At 45.4% G+C, this 24,280-nt stretch overlaps 2 protein-coding genes across 3 annotated transcripts in view; one reads left to right on the forward strand and one right to left on the reverse strand.

The window, feature by feature from the left end:
- Positions 1-1,743, reverse strand: part of Sap130 (Sin3A-associated protein 130) — a 55,858-nt gene extending 54,115 nt beyond the window's left edge. For both annotated transcript variants that reach the window (XM_053790586.2, XM_053790585.2), the window contains exon 1: positions 1,611-1,743. The gene's annotated coding sequence lies outside the window, so the exon portion shown is untranslated. The remainder of the gene's footprint in view (positions 1-1,610) is intronic.
- A 3,643-nt stretch (positions 1,744-5,386) lies between these two features.
- LOC128698320 (tubulin glycylase 3D-like) overlaps positions 5,387-24,280 on the forward strand; it is a 129,753-nt gene continuing 110,859 nt past the window's right edge. Inside the window, exon 1 of the mRNA XM_070104433.1 lies at positions 5,387-5,477. The gene's annotated coding sequence lies outside the window, so the exon portion shown is untranslated. The remainder of the gene's footprint in view (positions 5,478-24,280) is intronic.

The following is a 24,280-nucleotide window of genomic DNA, read 5'->3' on the forward strand; positions in this document are numbered from 1 at the left end:
AGGTACCTATTTTACTGATGGTGAACATAGGCAACCGGTGTAAGGAAACACACCCAGTGTTTCTACCCTCGCTAGGAATGAAACAGACCCTCACCACGTGAAGCGAGATGTTTTGCCACCACGCCACGGGCCGCCGTGACCAGGCCACGGGCCGCCGTGACCAGGCCACGGGCCGCCGTGACCAGGCCACGGGCCGCCGTGACCAGGCCACGGGCCGCCGTGACCAGGCCACGGGCCGCCGTGACCAGGCCACGGGCCGCCGTGACCAGGCCACGGGCCGCCGTGACCAGGCCAAGGGCCGCCGTGACCAGGCCAAGGGCCGCCGTGACCAGGCCAAGGGCTGCCGTAACCAGGCCCTTGGCCTGGTCACGCCACAACCACACCACGGACCACCACAACCACACCACGGACCACCACAACCACACCACGGACCACCACAACCACACCACGGACCACCACAACCACACCACGGACCACCACAACCACACCACGGACCACCACAACCACAACCAACTGTCCTAAGTATAAGCTATTTAGGTTATTTGTGTATAAACCCTGAGGGTTAGTAACCCAGGGTAACCCAGTAACATCTACGTCATTAACAACTCTCTCTCTTATTCCCATTATGGTCCTTTATTCTCCTCCCCCAGGATGCCACCCACACCAGTCACCTAACACCCAGGTACCTACTTACTGCTAGGTGAACAGTGTAAGGAAACATGCCAAACGTTTCACCCAGAAAAGGTAGACCCGTAGGGGTCAACAGCCTGAGTTAAGCCTCCAGGATAAAGACAGGTGGATAGTAGTCCAAGGAATTAATATATCCTGGATTAAGGCACCATAATTATTATTATTAATTATTATTATTATTATTAGTCACAAGGAAGCACCAAACCCACAGGGGTCAAACTTCGTCATGAGGCTAAGCCTCTAGGATATAAGTGGATATTAATCCATTATATTAGTGTAAATATCCTGGATTAAGGCACCAAATTATTATTATTAGTAGTAGTAATAACAAGGAAGCACCAAACCCATAGGGGCCAAACAGCCTAAGTTAAGCCTCCAGGATAAAAGGTGGATATTAATCCATTAATATAACCTGGATTAAGGTAGCATATTATGAGCATCATATTCAGAAGGAAGCACTAAACGCGTAGGGGTGACACAGGTAGTTGATCCGAGGAATAATGACAGTGTTAATATACCAGATTACTAGACTCTGCCCAGACAAACTACCAGGTGGTACTGAACCACCAATTACCTGGATAATTAGGTGATTAACGTCATGGATTTATGTGAAATATTACGTGTAACCCACCTGGGCTTTGTCCCATTTATCCAGGTTTACTTTAACCTTCCATCCTGGATAATTCACACATATTTCCCCTCCTCCTTTATCACACACTCTTCCCACCTCCCTCCACGGACATATATCCCGCCATTACAAACCCAGACACCCAACCCAACCCATTATTTCAACCCAATTAAGCCCTAACCCACCACAAGTATTTCAAACCTAAAAACCCAAATCCTCCCCGTCTCACTTCTCGCCATATTTACACTCCTCCCACCAGTTAAAAATTAAAAATGGCGGGTGTGGCACACACCTGGGTTTATCTTGTAGGTGTGTAGGCAGAACCAGCCCCCAGGAGCATCGTATAACGCAGAAAATAAGGTAAATCTGCGGGAGAGTGAGAGAGACAAGACTCAGCTTATTCCGCCAGACGCTCAACTCAGCTGTGAGGACGCGCATGCGCACCTCACACAAACATGCCTTCGTTACTGCATGAAACACTTGTAAGTTTGTAAGTAAGTCATTAAGTGTGTGAGTAAGTTCATCTACACAGAGGTAAAATTATGTAGGATTAGTATAAATATTGTAAACTATTGAGGATAATCTCTAAAAGTCAGATAAAAACTTGTTTTCCATCAGGGTTCTTGTACTTATTTCAATTGTAAGTAAGTCATTAAGTATGTAAGTAAGTTTATGTAGACAGAGGTAAAATTATGTAGGATTAGTATAAATATTGTAAACTATTGAGGATAATCTCTAAAAGTCAGATAAAAACTTGTTTTTCATCAGGGTTCTTGTACTTATTTCAATTGTAAGTAAGTCATTAAGTATGTAAGTAAGTTTATGTAGACAGAGGTAAAATTATGTAGGATTAGTATAAATATTGTAAACTATTGAGGATAATCTCTAAAAGTCAGATAAAAACTTGTTTTTCATCAGGGTTCTTGTACTTATTTCAATTGTAAGTAAGTCATTAAATATGTAAGTAAGTTTATGTAGACAGAGGTAAAATTATGTAGGATTAGCATAAATATTGTAAACTACTCGGGATAATCTCTAAAAGTCAGATAAAGTGACTTGTTTTCCATCAGGGTTCTTGTACTTATTTCAATTGTAAGTAAGTCATTAAGTGTGTAAGTTGATACAAACATAGGTATAATTATGTAGGATTATCATACATAGTGTAAACTACTCGGGATAATCCCTAAAAGTCAGATAAAAAGACTTATTTTCCATTAGGGTTCTTACTTATTACCATTGTAAGTAAGTCACTAAGTAAGTAAGTAAGTTGATTTACACACAAGTAAAATTAAGTATAATTATCATACATAATATAAATTACCCAGGATAATCCCCAAAAAGGCAGACAAAATTACTTATTTCCATTTAGGTGCTTGTACTTATTTTCATTGTAAGTAAATAAGTAAGTAAGTAACTTTATTTACACACACACACATAATTAAATATAATTATCATACATAGTGTAAATTACCCAAGATAACCCAAAAAATCAAAGGGATATATTAAGATATAAACAGATGTAAAACTTAAATTTGTTTATTTCTGAAATTATAGAGTTTAATTACTATAAAAAAACAATAATATAGTTATTAATCTAAGATTTTTTTTTTAAGCATTTGGGAAAGCTTGTGGTAATGATTATTTTGGGCTGTTTAAAATTCTAAATAAAAAGAAGCCATCCTTTTTTATTGATTTCTCACCTTTGTAAACTTTTATTTAATTTATAAAAAAAATAATTATGTGCATTCATATTAGCACAAAAATATACTTGTTTTGAAAGTGAACATTCATATACTTATTAAAAAAATTTTTTTTTCAGTATTGTTTAAGAATATCTCGCCGTCAGTTCTTTATATTAATTCATCAGGTAAAAAAAAATGAGAATATATCTTAATATTAACAGACATATTTTTTTGGAAAGGAACATTCATAGTCTCACTAACAAATTTCTAATTTCTTTTTTTTTACCATTTCTAACTGTGAAATAAGTCATATTTAAATTATTAAATAAAAATAGGCAAAATATTTTGACAAAAAATCCATTTAAACTCTCACAATAAAGAAAATTGCATTATTTAAAAATTAATAATTTCTATAATAATAATAATAATAATAATAATAATAAAATAATAATAATAAAATAATTATTATTATGTGTACTCACCTATTTGTGGTTGCAGGGGTCGAGTCACAGCTCTTGGCCCCGCCTCTTCGCTAGTGACACATCGGCTGGTAAAAAGGGAGATGTAATCATATTTGTTCCGAGGAAAAGGAATGATAGCTCCAGTTCCTTGGATCAGGAGCCCCAGCATCAAGGGTCGCCCCTTAATTAAGGTCGACCACTTAAATTTATTAAGGAAAATCCCGCTACTTTTTTCAATGTTACCGCAAATTTAAATATGAGTTAATCGAAGCGCTAAACCTGTAGGGGCCATGTCATCCCTGGTAAATAGAGAATGACAAGGTTGGATCCAGTTCCTTGGATCAAGAGCACCATAAACTCTTAAAAATCTTGTCGGGGAAATAACCGCTACTTTTCAGCGTTAGCGAGAATGCAGCGCCAATAAATTTATTTCTTTTACTTAGAGAGTTAAACCGGTAGGGGGCCGCACCACACCTGTGTCACGGGAGGTTATATACTTTAATAGGATTCCTGGGATCAAGAGCACCAGCAGCAGAGGCAAGAGGAAGTAAATGTAGCGTAATTCAGCATTCTCAGCGATGGCAACAATGTATATACACTGAGATATACACCTCTCAGTGTATATGACCAGTGATAACATATAATAATAATGATGATAATAATAATAATAATAATAATAATAATAATAATAATAATAATAATAATAATAATAATAATAATGTTTATATCCAGCAGTAGATGGTTCAACTTATACATACCATAGCTGACACCAATGACATACTATATAGAAAGTTCCTGGTTATGTAGAGCATTTCCTGCAACTTAGTTAATTTTGTCCCCAGGATGCCACCCATACCAGTCACCTAACACCCAGGTACCTACTTACTGCTAGGTGAACAGTGACAGCAGGTGTAAGGTGACCAACACTCAGGTACCTACTTACTGCTAGGTGAACAGTGACAGCAGGTGTAAGGTGACCAACACTCAGGTACCTACTTACTGCTAGGTGAACAGTGACAGCAGGTGTAAGGTGACCAACACTCAGGTACCTACTTACTGCTAGGTGAACAGTGACAGCAGGTGTAAGGTGACCAACACTCAGGTACCTACTTACTGCTAGGTGAACAGTGACAGCAGGTGTAAGGTGACCAACACTCAGGTACCTACTTACTGCTAGGTGAACATGGACAGCAGGTGTAAGGTGACTAACACTCAGGTACCTACTTACTGCTAGGTGAACAGTGACAGCAGGTGTAAGGTGACCAACACTCAGGTACCTACTTACTGCTAGCTGAACAGTGACAGCAGGTGTAAGGTGACTAACACTCAGGTACCTACTTACTGCTAGGTGAACAGTGACAGCAGGTGTAAGGTGACCAACACTCAGGTACCTACTTACTGCTAGGTGAACATGGACAGCAGGTATCTGAAGGAAACACTCCCGAGTATTTCCACCTGTACCTGGGATCGAACCCCGGACCCCAATCTGTGAAGCGAGTGCGCTACCAACAGAACTAAGGTATACTGTTCATCCCTTTTCCCCAATGAAAAAATAATGTCAGAGGTATACTTGATGTTAGTATACCTCAGGGAGGAGGAGGAGAGGGGAAGTGAGAGAGAGAGAGAGAGAGAGAGAGAGAGAGAGAGAGAGAGAGAGAGAGAGAGAGAGAGAGAGAGAGAGAGAGAGAGAGAGAGGGGAGAGTAAAGGGTGGGGTGTAGAATCAAGGGGAAACTACACTAATATCCCCCCTCAACTAACCCCTCCCACACCCCTCACCACCCCTCTAACCACCCCCACCCACAACCAACCCCCTACAACAACAACCTCACTATAAATCCAGTAGAAATACCTCAAAATAAGAGAAGTAACAGCAACATGTGCACTATAAAGTGAAAAGCAACTGATCAATTCAACCAGTGTGTCTGTGACAGTGGTAAGGTGAGGGTGTGTCACTGCCTCTCTCCACCCCTCTTGCCTTACTACACCCTATTACACCCTTACCTTCTAGTAAATAGGTAAGTTAGCACCCTATTTCTAGTCTCAGAGTGATAAACCACGTCTCTGGTGAGGCAGTGGGTTTATATAGCGTTGGTTTAGGTTTTAATGTAAGCATTAAGTGGAGTTAAATGCCAGAGTTGGCATTTAACTGAAGCTGTGTTGGTGAAGGCTCGTGATCCAGGCACTTGGAGCTGCCTTCACCTTCCTCGGATCGAACCTTATTACCTCCCATTACCTAGGTGATATATGACCCATACTGCTTTATCCCTTCCCCAATAATAATAATAATAATAATAATAATAATAATAATAATAATAATAATAATAATAATAATAACAATAATAATAATAATTAATAATAATAATAGTAATAATAATAATAAGTCATAATAATAATAATAATAATTAGATGCTTTTCGGTCAGATAGAATCCGTATATCCTTCAAGCTGAGCCTCTTCTACCTCAGTGATCCGAGATAGGGATCCCTGTATACCACAAGCCCAGCCCCCTCTATCTCACACTATCTGATAAAGGAACACAACACCTGTGTACACACTTCAGATGTTTCGTTACGAGACATTTCGGTCCTGGAACCTCACTGGTTCCTGTGATACAAAGAGTACAAGAACCACTACACAAAACCAGCGTGCTGAACACTGAATTCTGACCAAACTCTAGTGAATCTGTTTGTGTGTTGATCAAGACCACTGTGTGGGCGAAACGTTGTCAACAAACCATCGCATTATACAGCATCTGTGTCTGTTTTTGTATCTAATGGAAGTTCAGAATGCATGTACGTGATCCTGAGCAATTAAACACCACCACCTGGTGGCTAAAGCTCCCGCTTCACACACTGAGGGTCCGGGTTCGATTCCCGGCGGGTGGAAACATTTCGACACGTTTCCTTACACCTGTTGTCCTGTTCACCTAGCAGCAAATAGGTACCTGGGTGTTAGTGGACTGGTGTGGGTCGCATCCTGGGGGACAAGATTAAGGACCCCAATGGAAATAAGTTAGACAGTCCTCGATGACGCACTGACTTTCTTGGGTTATCCTGGGTGGCTAACCCTCCGGGGTTAAAAATCCGAACGAAATCTTATCTTATCTTACAACAACACCAGCATCAGTTGGGGAGAAATAAATCCTGTCCACTATGTGCTGGGGAGATATATTGAATAACAGGGATCTAAACTACGTCTTGGAAGGGTTAATTCTACGGCGCTAGAAATATGGTGAAGGGTTGTAGCACTGAGAAAATAAGAGATGTAAACTAGAAAAGGAGAGGCGCTGGCTGTATAGGAAAAGACGAAGAATCACAGAGCTGTGAGTGGCTCGTAGTTCGATCGCTAGCGCACTCACCTCACACACTGAAGCCCTGGGATCGATCCCTCGGTACAGCTGGAAAACATTAGGATGTGTTTCCATAAGACACCTGCTGTCACTGTTCCTCCATCAGTAAAATGGGTACCTGAGTGTTAGTGGACTGGTGTGGGTCGCATCCTGGGTGTTAGTGGACTGGTGTGGGTCGCATCCTGGGACAAAACTGACCTAATTTGCGGGAAATGCTCAGCATAACACCCTACTTTCTATAGAGTGTCATTGATGTCAGCTATGGTCTGTATACCTTGTACATGTACTTGTATACCTTGTACATGTACTTGTATACCTTGTACATGTACTTGTATACCTTGTACATGTACTTGCATACCTTGTACATGTACTTGTATACTTTGTACATGTACTTGTATACCTTGTACATGTACTTGTATACCTTGTACATGTACTTGTATACCTTGTACATGTACTTGCATACCTTGTACATGTACTTGTATACCTTGTACATGTACTTGTATACCTTGTACATGTACTTGCATACCTTGTACATGTACTTGTATACCTTGTACATGTACTTGCATACCTTGTACATGTACTTGCATACCTTGCACATGTACTTGTATACCTTGTACATGTACTTGTATACATTGTACACGTACCTGTATACCTTGTACATGTACTTGTATACCTTGTACATGTACTTGCATACCTTGTACATGCACTTGCATACCTTGTACATGTACTTGCATACCTTGTACATGTACTTGTATACCTTGTACATGTACTTGTATACATTGTACATGTACTTGTATACATTGTACACGTACTTGTATACCTTGTACATGTACTTGTATACCTTGTACATGTACTGGTATACCTTGTACATGTACTTGTATACCTTGTACATGTACTGGTATACCTTGTACATGTACTTGTATACCTTGTACATGTACTTGTATACCTTGTACATGTACTTGTATACCTTGTACATGTACTTGTATACCTTGTACATGTACTGGTATACCTTGTATATGTACTTGTATACCTTGTACATGTACTGGTATACCTTGTACATGTACTTGTATACCTTGTACATTTACTTGTATACCTTGTACATGTACTGGTATACCTTGTACATGTACTTGTATACCTTGTACATGTACTGGTATACCTTGTACATGTACTTGTATACCTTGTACATGTACTTGTATACCTTGTACATGTACTTGTATACCTTGTACATGTACTTGTATACCTTGTACATGTACTGGTATACCTTGTATATGTACTTGTATACCTAGTACATGTACTGGTATACCTTGTACATGTACTTGTATACCTTGTACATTTACTTGTATACCTTGTACATGTACTGGTATACCTTGTATATGTACTTGTATACCTAGTACATGTACTGGTATACCTTGTACATGTACTTGTATACCTTGTACATTTACTTGTATACCTTGTACATGTACTTGTATACCTTGTACATGTACTGGTATACCTTGTATATGTACTTGTATACCTTGTACATGTACTTGTAGAAATAAAGATGTTATTATTATTATTATTATTATTATTATTATTATTATTATTATTATTATTATTATTATTATTATTATTATTATTATTATTATTATTATTGTTATTGTTATTATTATTATTATTATTATTATTATTATTATTATTATTATTATTATTATTATTATTATTATTATTATTATTATTATTATTGTTATTGTTATTATTATTATTATTATTATTATTATTATTATTATTATTATTATTATTATTATTATTATTATTATTATTATTATTATTATTATTATTGTTATTGTTATTATTATTATTATTATTATTATTATTATTATTATTATTATTATTATTATTATTATTATTATTATTATTATTATTATTATTATTACTATAGACTGTCTGAAGTGCAGAATGAAACAATGGTTAGAGAAATATAAAATATTAAACTGAAATTTGTAAGACTTTTTTGGATGTACAATATTTATAAGGAAAGAAAGAAGTTCAAACCCAAGTTAGTCCTGCACTCTATCTTGATGGCTACAGTGATGATTATAGCCATCACTGATGGTTACAAGTAGCCATCAGTGATAGCTACAAGTAGCCATCAGTGATAGCTACAAGTAGCCATCAGTGATAGCTACAAGTAGCCATCAGTGATAGCTACAAGTAGCCATCAGTGATAGCTACAAGTAGCCATCAGTGATAGCTACAAGTAGCCATCAGTGATAGCTACAAGTAGCCATCAGTGATAGCTACAAGTAGCCATCAGTGATAGCTACAAGTAGCCATCAGTGATAGCTACAAGTAGCCATCAGTGATAGCTACAAGTAGCCATCAGTGATAGCTACAAGTAGCCATCAGTGATAGCTACAAGTAGCCATCAGTGATAGCTACAAGTAGCCATCAGTGATAGCTACAAGTAGCCATCAGTGAAAGCTACAAGTAGCCATCAGTGATAGCTACAAGTAGCCATCAGTGATAGCTACAAGTAGCCATCAGTGATAGCTACAAGTAGCCATCAGTGATAGCTACAAGTAGCCATCAGTGAAAGCTACAAGTAGCCATCAGTGATAGCTACAAGTAGCCACTACCACTACCACCAACACTACCACTACCACCAACACTACCACTACCACCAACACTACCACTACCACCAACACTACCACTACCACTACAAATACCACTACCACCAACACTACCACTACCACCAACACTACCACTACCATTACCAATAAACTACCACCAACACTACCACTACCACCAACACTACCACTACCATTACCAATACCACTACCACCAACACTACCACTACCACCAACACTACCACTACCACCAACACTACAACTACCACCAACACTACCACTACCACTACCAATACCACTACCACCAACACTACCACTACCACCAACACTACCACTACCACCAACACTACCACTACCATTACCAATACCACTACCACCAACACTACCACTACCACCAACACTACCACTACCACCAACACTACCACTACCACCAACACTACCACTACCACCAACACTACCATTACCAATACCACTACCACCAACACTACCACTACCACCAACACTACCACTACCACCAACACTACCATTACCAATACCACTACCACCAACACTACCACTACCACCAACACTACCACTACCACCAACACTACCACTACCACCAACACTACCACTACCACCAACACTACCACTACCACCAACACTACCACTACCACCAACACTACCACTACCATTACCAATACCACTACCACCAACACTACCACTACCACCAACACTACCACTACCACCAACACTACCACTACCACCAACACTACCACTACCACCAACACTACCATTACCAATACCACTACCACCAACACTACCACTACCACCAACACTACCACTACCACCAACACTACCATTACCAATACCACTACCACCAACACTACCACTACCACCAACACTACCACTACCACCAACACTACCACTACCACCAACACTACCACTACCACCAACACTACCACTACCACCAACACTACCACTACCACCAACACTACCACTACCACCAACACTACCACTACCACCAACACTACCACTACCACCAATACCACTACCACCACACTACCACTACCACCAACACTACCACTACCATTATACCACTACCACCAACACTACCACTACCACCAACACTACCACTACCACCAACACTACCACTACCACCAACACTACCACTACCACCAACACTACCACTACCACCAACACTACCACTACCACCAACACTACCACTACCACCAACACTACCACTACCACCAACACTACCACTACCACCAACACTACCACTACCACCAACACTACCACTACCACCAACACTACCACTACCACTACCATACCAATACCACTACCACCAACACTACCACTACCACCAACACTACCACTACCACTACCACCAACACTACCACTACCACCAACACTACCACTACCACCAACAATACCACTACCACCAACACTACCACTACCACCAACACTACCACTACCACCAACACTACCACTACCACCAACACTACCACTACCACCAACACTACCACTACCACCAACACTACCACTACCACCAACACTACCACTACCACCACCACCACCAACACCACCACCACCACCAACACTACCACTACCACCAACACTACCACTACCACCAACACTACCACTACCACCAACACTACCACTACCATTACCAATACCACTACCACCAACACTACCACTACCACCAACACTACCACTACCACCAACACTACCACTACCACCAACACTACCACTACCATTACCAATACCACTACCACCAACACTACCACTACCACCAACACTACCACTACCACCAACACTACCACTACCACCAACACTACCATTACCAATACCACTACCACCAACACTACCACTACCACCAACACTACCACTACCACCAACACTACCACTACCACCAACACTACCACTACCACCAACACTACCACTACCACCAACACTACCACTACCACCAACACTACCACTACCACCAACACTACCACTACCATTACCAATACCACTACCACCAACACTACCACTACCACCAACACTACCACTACCACCAACACTACCACTACCACCAACACTACCACTACCACCAACACTACCACTACCACCAACACTACCACTACCACCAACACTACCACTACCACCAACACTACCACTACCATTACCAATACCACTACCACCAACACTACCACTACCACCAACACTACCACTACCATTACCAATACCACTACCACCAACACTACCACTACCACCAACACTACCACTACCACCAACACTACCACTACCACCAACACTACCACTACCACCAACACTACCACTACCACCAACACTACCACTACCACCAACACTACCACTACCATTACCAATACCACTACCACCAACACTACCACTACCACCAACACTACCACTACCACCAACACTACCACTACCACCAACACTACCACTACCACCAACACTACCACTACCACCAACACTACCACTACCACCAACACTACCACTACCACCAACCACTACCACTACCACCAACACTACCACTACCATTACCAATACCACACTACCACTACAACACTACCACTACCACCAACACTACCACTACCACCAACCACTACCACTACCACTACCACCAACACTACCACTACCACCACCACTACCACTACCACCACCACCACTACCACCATCACTACCACTACCACCAACACTACCACTACCACCAACACTACCACTACCATACCACCAACACTACCACTACCACCAACACTACCACTACCACCAACACTACCACTACCATTACCAATACCACTACCACCAACACTACCACTACCACCAACACTACCACTACCATTACCAATACCACTACCACCAACACTACCACTACCACCAACACTACCACTACCACCAACACTACCACTACCACCAACACTACCACTACCACCAACACTACCACTACCATTACCAATACCACTACCACCAACACTACACTCTACCACCAACACTACACTCTACCACCAACACTACACTCTACCACCAACACTACACTCTACCACCAACACTACACTCTACCACCAACACTACACTCTACCACCAACACTACACTCTACCACCAACACTACCACTACCACCATCATAACCACTACCACCATCATAACCACTACCACCATCATAACCACTACCACCATCATAACCACTACCACCATCATTACCACTACCACCATCATTACCACTACCACCATCATTACCACTACCACCATCATTACCGCTACCACCAACACTACCACTACCATCATTACCACTACCATCAACACTACCACTACCACCATCATTACCACTACCACCAACACTACCACCTTCTACCACCAACACTACCACCTTCTACCACTAACAATACCACTACCACCAACACTACCACTACCACCAACACTACCACTACCACCATCATTACCACTACCACCATCATTACCGCTACCACCAACACTACCACTACCATCATTACCACTACCATCAACACTACCACTACCACCACAACTACCACCAACACTACCACCAACACTACCACTACCACCAACACTACCACCACAACTACCACCAACACTACCACTACCACCAACACTACCACTACCACCAACACTACCACTACCACCAACACTACCACTACCACCAACACTACCACTACCACCAACACTACCACTACCACCAACACTACCACTACCACCAACACTACCACTACCACCAACACTACCACTACCACCAACACTACCACTACCACCAACACTACCACTACCACCAACACTACCACTACCACCAACACTACCACTACCACCAACACTACCACTACCACCAACACTACCACTACCATTACCAATACCACTACCACCAACACTACCACTACCACCAACACTACCACTACCATTACCAATACCACTACCACCAACACTACCACTACCACCAACACTACCACTACCACCAACACTACCACTACCACCAACACTACCACTACCACCAACACTACCACTACCACCAACACTACCACTACCACCAACACTACCACTACCACCAACACTACCACTACCACCAACACTACCACTACCACCAACACTACCACTACCACCAACACTACCACTACCACCAACACTACCACTACCACCAACACTACCACTACCACCAACACTACCACTACCACCAACACTACCACTACCACCAACACTACCACTACCACCAACACTACCACTACCACCAACACTACCACTACCACCAACACTACCACTACCACCAACACTACCACTACCACCAACACTACCACTACCACCAACACTACCACTACCACCAACACTACCACTACCACCAACACTACCAGTACCACCAACACTACCACTACCACCAACACTACCAATACCACTACCACCAACACTACCACTACCACCAACACTACCACTACCACCAACACTACCACTACCACCAACACTACCACTACCACCAACACTACCACTACCACCAACACTACCACTACCACCAACACTACCACTACCACCAACACTACCACTACCACCAACACTACCACTACCACCAACACCACCACTACCACCAACACTACCACTACCACCAACACTACCACTACCACCAACACTACCACTACCACCAACACTACCACTACCACCAACACTACCACTACCACCAACACTACCACTACCACCAACACTACCACTACCACCAACACTACCACTACCACCAACACTACCACTACCACCAACACTACCACTACCACCAACACTACCACTACCACCAACACTACCACTACCACCAACACTACCACTACCACCAACACTACCACTACCACCAACACTACCACTACTGCTACCACTAACACTACCACCACTTCTACCACCAACCCTACCACTACTGCTACCACCAAAACTACCACTATTGCTATCACCAACACTACTACAACCACCACACTACCACTACCACCAACACTACCACTACCACCAACACTACCACTACCACCAACACTACCACTACCACCAACCAATACCACTACCACCAACACTACCACCACCACCAACACTACCACTACCACCAACACTACCACTACCACCAACACTACCACTACCATTACCAATACCACTACCACCAACACTACCACTACCACCAACACTACCACTACCACCAACACTACCACTACCACCAACCACTACCACCAATACCACTACCACCAACACTACCACTACCACCAACACTACCACTACCACCAACACTACCACTACCACCAACACTACCACTACCACCAACACTACCACTACCATTACCAATACCACTACCACCAACACTACCACTACCACCAACACTACCACTACCAACCACTACCACCAACACTACCACTACCACCAACACTACCACTACCACCAACACTACCACTACCACCAACACTACCACTACCACCAACACTACCACTACCATTACCACCAACACTACCACTACCACCAACACTACCACTACCACCAACACTACCACTACCACTACCACCAACACTACCACTACCACCAACACTACCACTACCACCAACACTACCACTACCACCAACACTACCACTACCACCAACACTACCACTACCACCAACACTACCACTACCACAACCACTACCACTACCACCAACACTACCACTACCACCAACACTACCACTACCATTACCAATACCACTACCACTACCACCAACACTCCCACTACCACCAACACTACCACTACCACCAACACTACCACTACCACCAACACTACCACTACCACCAACACTACCACTACCATTACCAATACCACTACCACCAACACTACCACTACCATTACCAATACCACTACCACCAACACTACCACTACCACCAACACTACCACTACCACCAACACTACCACTACCATTACCAATACCACTACCACCAACACTACCACTACCACCAACACTACCACTACCATTACCAATACCACTACCACCAACACTACCACTACCACCAACACTACCACTACCACCAACACTACCACTACCACCAACACTACCACTACCACCAACACTACCACTACCATTACCAATACCACTACCACCAACACTACCACTACCACCAACACTACCACTACCACCAACACTACCACTACCACCAACACTACCACTACCACCAACACTACCACTACCACCAACACTACCACTACCACCAACACTACCACTACCACCAACACTACCACTACCACCAACACTACCACTACCACCAACACTACCACTACCATTACCAATACCACTACCACCAACACTACCACTACCACCAACACTACCACTACCATTACCAATACCACTACCACCAACACTACCACTACCACCAACACTACCACTACCACCAACACTACCACTACCACCAACACTACCACTACCACCAACACTACCACTACCATTACCAATACCACTACCACCAACACTACCACTACCACCAACACTACCACTACCACTACCAAACACTACCACTACCACCAACACCAGCACTACCACAACACTACAACTACCATTACCACTACCACCCACTACCACCACTACTACCACCACCACTACCACTACCACCAACACTACCACCACCACCAACACTACCACTACCACCAACACTACCACTACCACCAACACTACCACTACCACCAACACTACCACTACCACCAACACTACCACCCACCACCACCACTACCACTACCACCAACACTACCACTACCACCAACCACCACTACCACCACCACACTACCACCAACCACCACTACCACTACCACTACCACCAACACTACCACTACCACCAACCACTACCACCACTACCACTACCACCAACACTACCACTACCACCAACACTACCACTACCACCAACCACTACCACTACCACCAACACTACCACTACCACCAACACTACCACTACTACCACTACCACCAACACTACCACTACCACCAACCACTACCACTACCACCAACACTACCACTACCACCAACTACCACTACCACCAACACTACCACTACCACCAACACTACCACTACCACCAACACTACCACTACCACCAACACTACCACTACCATTACCAATACCACTACCACCAACACTACCACTACCACCAACACTACCACTACCACCAACACTACCACTACCACCAACACTACCACTACCATTACCACCAACACTACCACTACCACCAACACTACCACTACCACCAACACTACCACTACCACCAACACCACTACCACTACCACTACCAAACACTACCACTACCACCAACACTACCATTACCACCAACACTACCACTACCACCAACACTACCACTACCACCAATACCACTACCACCAACACTACCACTACCACCAACACTACCACTACCATTACCAATACCACTACCACCAACACTACCACTACCACCAACACTACCACTACCACCAACACTACCACTACCACCAACACTACCACTACCACCAACACTACCACTACCACCAACACTACCACAACCACCAACACAACAACTACCACCAACACTACCACTACCACCAACACTACCACTACAACTACCACCACGACTACAACTACCACTACCACTACCACTACCACCAACACTACCACTACCACCAACACTACCACTACCACCAACACTACCACTACCACCAACACTACCACTACCACCAACACTACCACTACCATTACCAATACCACTACCACTACCACCAACACTACCACTATCACCAACACTACCACTACCATTACCAATACCACTACCACTACCACTACCAAACACTACCACTACCACCAACACTACCACTACCACTACCACCAACACTACCACTACCACCACTACCACCAACACTACCACTACCACCAACACTACCACTACCACCAACACTACCACTACCACCAACACTACCACTACCACCAACACTACCACTACCACCAACACTACCACTACCACCAACACTACCACTACCACCAACACTACCACTACCACCAACACTACCACTACCACCAACACTACCACTACCACCAACACTACCACTACCACCAACACTACCACTACCACCAACACTACCACAACCACAACCACCACCACTACCACCAACACTACCACTACCACCAACACTACCACTACCACCAACACTACCACTACCACCAACACCACCACTACCACCAACACTACCACTACCACCAACACTACCACTACCACCAACACTACCACTACCACCAACACCACCACTACCACCAACACTACCACTACCACCAACACTACCACTACCACCAACACCACCACTACCACCACCACCACCACCACCACTACCATCACTACCACCACCACCAACACCACCACTACCACCAACACTACCACTACCACCAACACTACCACTACCATTACCAATACCACTACCACCAACACTACCACTACCACCAACACTACCACTACCACCAACACCACCACTACCACCAACACTACCACTACCACCAACACTACCACTACCATTACCAATACCACTACCACCAACACTACCACTACCACCAACACTACCACTACCACCAACACTACCACTACCACCAACACTACCACTACCACCAACACTACCACTACCACCAACACCACCACTACCACCAACACTACCACTACCACCAACACTACCACTACCACCAACACTACCACTACCATTACCAATACCACTACCACCAACACTACCACTACCACAAACACTACCACTACCACCAACACTACCACTACCACCAACACTACCACTACCACCAACACTACCACTACCACCAACACTACCACTACCACCAACACTACCACTACCACCAACACTACCACTACCACCAACACTACCACTACCACCAACACTACCACTACCACCAACACTACCACTACCACCAACACTACCACTACCACCAACACTACCACTACCACCAACACTACCACTACCACCAACACTACCACTACCACCAACACTACCACTACCATTACCAATACCACTACCACCAACACTACCACTATCACCAACACTACCACTACCACCAACACTACCACTACCACCAACACTACCACTACCACCAACACTACCACTACCATTACCAATACCACTACCACCAACACTACCACTACCACCAACACTACCACTACCACCAACACTACCACTACCACCAACACTACCACTACCACCAACACTACCACTACCACCAACACTACCACTACCACCAACACTACCACTACCACCAACACTACCACTACCATTACCAATACCACTACCACCAACACTACCACTACCACCAACACTACCACTACCACCAACACTACCACTACCATTACCAATACCACTACCACCAACACTACCACTACCACCAACACTACCACTACCACCAACACTACCACTACCACCAACACTACCACTACCACCAACACTACCACTACCACCAACACTACCACTACCATTACCAATACCACTACCACCAACACTACCACTACCACCAACACTACCACTACCACCAACACTACCACTACCACCAACACTACCACTACCATTACCAATACCACTACCACCAACACTACCACTACCACCAACACTACCACTACCACCAACACTACCACTACCACCAACACTACCACTACCACCAACACTACCACTACCACCAACACTACCACTACCACCAACACTACCACTACCACCAACACTACCACTACCACCAACACTACCACTACCACTACCAATACCACTACCACCAACACTACCACTACCACCAACACTACCACTACCACTACCAATACCACTACCACCAACACTACCACTACCACCAACACTACCACTACAACCAACACTACCACTACCACCAACACTACCACTACCACCAACACTACCACTACCATTACCAATACCACTACCACCAACACTACCACTACCACCAACACTACCACTACCACCAACACTACCACTACCACTACCAATACCACTACCACCAACACTACCACTACCACCAACACTACCACTACCACTACCAATACCACTACCACCAACACTACCACTACCACCAACACTACCACTACCACCAACACTACCACTACCACCAACACTACCACTACCACCAACACTACCACTACCACCAACACTACCACTACCACCACTACAGTCTATGTTCCTGGGTAATTAAACATATTTACGTCCAGTAATTAGTAATACGTTTAATATAAAGCCAAGGTTATGCAGCTGATGATTTAGTTAACTGTTGTGGCAGTGTTGTTGTATATGTTGTGGCGTGACTGAGACAACACTGGGTCCTCCTGTGCTTGACAGAACCAACACTGGTCCCTCCTGTGCTTGACAACACCAACACTGGTCCCTCCTGTGCTTGACAACACCAACACTGGTCCCTCCTGTGCTTGACAACACCAACACTGGTCTCTCCTGTGCTTGACAACACCAACATTGGTCCCTCCTGTGCTTGACAACACCAACACTGGTCCCTCCTGTGCTTGACAACACCAACACTGGTCCCTCCTGTGCTTGACAACACCAACACTGGTCCCTCCTGTGCTTGACAACACCAACACTTGTCCCTCCTGTGCTTGACAACACCAACACTGGTCCCTCCTGTGCTTGACAACACAAACACTGGTCCCTCCTGTGCTTGACAACACCAACACTGGGTCCTCCTGTGTTTGACAACACCAACACTGGGTCCTCCTCTGCTTGACAGCACCAACACTCTTCCCTCCTGTGCTTGACAACACAAACACTAGGTCCTCCTGTGCTTGACAACACTAACACTGGTCCCTCCTGTGCTTGACAACACCAACACTGGTCCCTCCTTTGCTTGACACCACCAACACTGGGTCCTCCTGTGCTTGACACCACCAACACTGGTCCCTCCTCTGCTTGACAACACCAACACTGGTCCCTCCTGTGCTTGACAACACCAACACTGGTCCCTCCTGTGCTTGACACCACCAACACTGGGTCCTCCTGTGCTTGACAACACCAACACTGGGTCCTCCTGTGCTTAACACCACCAACACTGGGTCCTCCTGTGCTTGACAACACCAACACTGGTCCCTCCTGTGCTTGACACCACCAACACTGGGTCCTCCTGTGCTTGACAACACCAACACTGGGTCCTCCTGTGCTTGACACCACCAACACTGGGTCCTCCTGTGCTTGACAACACCAACACTGGTCCCTCCTGTGCTTGACACCACCAACACTGGGTCCTCCTGTGCTTGACACCACCAACACTGGGTCCTCCTGTGCTTGACACCACCAACACTGGGTCCTCCTGTGCTTGACACCACCAACACTGGGTCCTCCTGTGCTTGACAACACCAACACTTGTTCCTCCTCTGCTTGACAGCACCAACACTGGTCCCTCCTGTGCTTGACAAAACCAACACTGGGTCCTCCTCTGCTTGACATCACCAACACTGGGTCCTCCTATGCTTGACAACACCAACACTTGTCCCTCCTGTGCTTGACAACATCAACACTGGTCCCTCCTGTGCTTGACAACACCAACACTGGTCCCTCCTGTGCTTGACAAAACCAACACTGGGTCCTCCTCTGCTTGACATCACCAACACTGGGTCCTCCTATGCTTGACAACACCAACACTTGTCCCTCCTGTGCTTGACAACTTCAACACTGGTCCCTCCTGTGCTTGACAACACCAACACTGGTCCCTCCTGTGCTTGACATCACCAACACTGGTCCCTCCTGTGCTTGACAACACCAACACTTGTCCCTCCTGTGCTTGACAACACCAACACTTGTCCCTCCTGTGCTTGACAACACCAACACTGGTCCCTCCTGTGCTTGACAACACCAACACTTGTCCCTCCTGTGCTTGATAACACCAACACTGGGTCCTCCTATGCTTGACATCACCAACACTGGGTCCTCCTATGCTTGACAACATCAACACTGTTCCCTCCTGTGCTTGACAACACCAACACTGGTCCCTCCTGTGCTTGACAACACCAACACTGGGTCCTCCTGTGCTTGACAACACCAACACTGGGTCCTCCTGTGGTTGACAACACCAACACTGGTCCCTCCTGTGCTTGACAACACTAACACTGGTCTCTCCTGTGCTTGACAACACCAACACTGGTCCCTCCTGTGCTTGACAACACCAACACTGGGTCCTCCTGTGCTTGACAACACCAACACTGGGTCCTCCTGTGCTTGACAACACTAACACTGGTCTCTCCTGTGGTTGACAACACCAACACTGGTCCCTCCTGTGCTTGACCACACCAACACTGGTCCCTCCTGTGCTTGACAACACCAACACTGGTCCCTCCTGTGCTTGACAACACCAACACTGGGTCCTCCTGTGCTTGACAACATCAACACTGGTCCCTCCTGTGCTTGACAACACCAACACTGGGTCCTCCTGTGCTTGACAACATCAACACTGGTCCCTCCTGTGCTTGACAACACCAACATTGGGTCCTCCGGTGCTTGACAACACCAGCACTGGGTCCTCCTGTGCTTGACAACACTAACACTGGTCCCTCCTGTGCTTGACAACACCAACACTCGTCCCTCCTGTGCTTGACACCACCAACACTGGGTCCTCCTGTGCTTGACAACACCAACATTTGGTCCTCCGGTGATTGACAACACCAGCACTGGGTCCTCCGGTGCTTGACAACACTAACACTGGTCCCTCCTGTGCTTGACAACACCAGCACTGGGTCCTCCGGTGCTTGACAACACTAACACTGGTCCCTCCTGTGCTTGACAACACCAGCACTGTGTCCTCCTGTGCTTGACAACACCAACACTGGGTCCTCCGGTGCTTGACAACATCAACACTGGTCCCTCCTGTGCTTGACAACACCAACACTGGTCCCTCCTGTGCTTGACAACACCAACATTGGTCCTCCTGTGCTTGACAACATCAACACTGGTCCCTCCTGTGCTTGACAACACCAACACTGGTCCCTCCTGTGCTTGACAACATCAACACTGGTCCCTCCTGTGCTTGACAACACCAACACTGGTCCCTCCTGTGCTTGACAACACCAACACTGGTCCCTCCTGTGCTTGACACCACCAACACTGGGTCTTCCTGTGCTTGACACCACCAACACTGGGTCCTCCTGTGCTTGACAACATCAACACTGGTCCCTCCTGTGCTTGACACCACCAACACTGGGTCCTCCTGTGCTTGACAACATCAACACTGGTCCCTCCTGTGCTTGACAACACCAACACTGGGTCCTCCGGTGCTTGACAACACCAGTACTGGGTCCTCCTGTGCTTGACAACACTAACACTGGTACCTCCTGTGCTTGACAACACCAGCACTGGTCCCTCCTGTGCTTGACAACACCAACACTGGTCCCTCCTGTGCTTGACAACACCAACACTGGTCCCTCCTGTGCTTGACAACACCAACACTGGTCTCTCCTGTGCTTGACAACACCAACATTGGTCCCTCCTGTGCTTGACAACACCAACACTGGTCCCTCCTGTGCCTGACAACACCAACACTGGTCTCTCCTGTGCTTGACAACACCAGCACTGGTCTCTCCTGTGCTTGACAACACCAACACTGGTCCCTCCTGTGCTTGACAACACCAACACTGGTCCCTCTTGTGCTTGACAACACCAACACTGGGTCCTCCTGTGCTTGACAACACTAACACTGGTCCCTCCTGTGCTTGACAACACCAACACTGGTCCCTCCTGTGCTTGACAACACCAACATTGGTCCCTCCTGTGCTTGACAACACCAACACTGGTCCCTCCTGTGCTTGACAACACCAACACTGGTCCCTCCTGTGCTTGACAACACCAACATTGGTCCCTCCTGTGCTTGACAACACCAACACTGGTCCCTCCTCTGCTTGACAACACCAACACTGGTCCCTCCTCTGCTTGACAACACCAACACTGGTCCCTCCTGTGCTTGACAACACCAACACTGGTCCCTCCTCTGCTTGACAACACCAACACTGGTCCCTCCTCTGCTTGACAACACCAACACTGGTCCCTCCTCTGCTTGACAACACCAAGACGAGAGTGGAGCACCCAGATTCCAGCACTGATAGACTCAGGAGTGTCACTGTTTGCAGATGATGTTAAGTTAATGAGGAGAATTAAATCAGATGAGGACCAGACAGGTCTACAAAGAGACCTGCACAGGCTGGACACCTCGTCCAACAACTGGCTCCTAGAATTTAACCCCGCCAAATGCAAAGTCATGAAGGTCGGGGAAGGGCAAAGAAGACCGGAGACAGAGTATAGTCTAGGTGTATAAAGACTGCAAACCTCACTCAAGGAGAAAGATATAGGAGTGAGTATAATACCGAGTACATGGCCAGAAGCACACATTACCCAGATAACTGCTGCAACATATGGGCGCCTGGCAAACCTGAGAGTAGCGTTCCGATACCTCAGTAAGGAATCGTTCAAGACTTTATACACTGTGTACGTCAGGCCCATACTGCAGTACGCAGCACCAGTTTGGAACCCACACCTGGTCAAACACGTCAAGAAATTAGAGAAAGTGCAAAGGTTTGCAACAAGGCTAGTTCCAGAGCTAAGAGGTATGTCCTACGAGGAGAGGTTAAGGGAAACCAACCTGACGACACTGGAGGACAGGAGAGATAGGAGGGACATGATAACGACATACAAAATACTGAGAGGAATTGACAAGGTGGACAAAGACAGGATGTTCCAGAGATTGGACACAGTAACAAGGGAACACAGTTGGAAGCTGAAGACACAGATGAATCACAGGGATGTTAGGAAGTATTTCTTCAGCCACAGAGTAGTCAGTAAGTGGAATAGTTTGGGAAGCGATGTAGTGGAGGCAGGATCCATACATAGCTTTAAGCAGAGGTATGATAAAGCTCACGGCTCAGGG

This window comes from Cherax quadricarinatus, chromosome 92 (assembly GCF_038502225.1).
Source record: "Cherax quadricarinatus isolate ZL_2023a chromosome 92, ASM3850222v1, whole genome shotgun sequence".
Classification (NCBI taxonomy): domain Eukaryota; kingdom Metazoa; phylum Arthropoda; class Malacostraca; order Decapoda; family Parastacidae; genus Cherax; species Cherax quadricarinatus.